At 29.8% G+C, this 1,045-nt stretch overlaps 1 protein-coding gene across 1 annotated transcript in view; it reads left to right on the top strand.

Moving 5' to 3' along the window:
• Window positions 1-1,045, top strand: part of RARS2 (arginyl-tRNA synthetase 2, mitochondrial) — a 68,889-nt gene that overhangs the window by 11,650 nt on the left and 56,194 nt on the right. The window lies entirely within an intron of this gene.

Genomic DNA, 1,045 nt, shown 5'->3' on the forward strand with positions numbered 1-1,045 from the left:
TTTTCTAATTTGGGTAACTTTTTCACTCAAAGTTTGTAACATAGTCTATTAACTATATCTGCACAGCTTATCTCATATTTATTTCATGTTGAGTTTGATAAGATAGATGCTTACCACCAATCCTTTTCCTGATGCATGGCTTAATTGGCTGGATTTCTATAAGTAGATTTTTCAAGAAGGGCTCATAGTGCTTTATTTTTTTAAACTTTATTTTTTTAAAGAAATTATGACTCCAGATAAAATAATCCTAAACATATCAAAAGGGTTGATTATTAGAAAATTAGCATGTTTAGAAATATCAAAATAGATATAGAAATATTAAAAATCTTTGTTTTAGAAATAAAGCAATAACATCAGATTATTTCGTGCTGGTTTCGAATTTTCCAAAGATTGATACAACAGATGCAAATGCGTGCAACAGTCAACATTTTCAAATTTTCCAATTTCGGTATGTTGGCAACTAAAACTAATTCAAACTGAAAAGCAGCAACTGAGCAGTTGAACCAAACACATCAATCTGCAACTTCTCTAGTGGATGGATCTAGTCCTATGTAATATCATTGCTAAATTATTTGCTTTAACTAGGTTATGGTTGTTGTGATTACATAACATGGTACAAAGTAAAGTGCATTTATTTCATCTCTGGAGTTTTGATTGGGTGCATTACTTTTGAAATTTAGAAACTTAACTAGGATGTATCTCAGTGTTGAATTTTCTATAATGTATTTTCCTGACATAATTTACTTGGATCTGCAAATTCAGTTTCTTTTTTTAATGAAATATTTGTGGAGAATAATATAGTAAACATCTACGTACTCATCACTGCTTGGGATACATTCATAGTAAGTGATACGCGTAGATGTGATAAACACAAAATCTCATATGTGAGGAAGGAGAAATTGCAACCAGGGATGGATACCTAGGAGATTTTAATATTTTAATAATTTATTTTTCGATTATTAAATTTTATATAAGTGGTAATCGAACTGTATGTATCCTTCTGCAGCTGGGGTTTTTTTGTTTGTTTGCCTCAATTTTTTTAAAA

This window comes from Pteropus vampyrus, unplaced genomic scaffold (assembly GCF_000151845.1).
Source record: "Pteropus vampyrus isolate Shadow unplaced genomic scaffold, Pvam_2.0 Scaffold133, whole genome shotgun sequence".
NCBI lineage: Eukaryota > Metazoa > Chordata > Mammalia > Chiroptera > Pteropodidae > Pteropus > Pteropus vampyrus.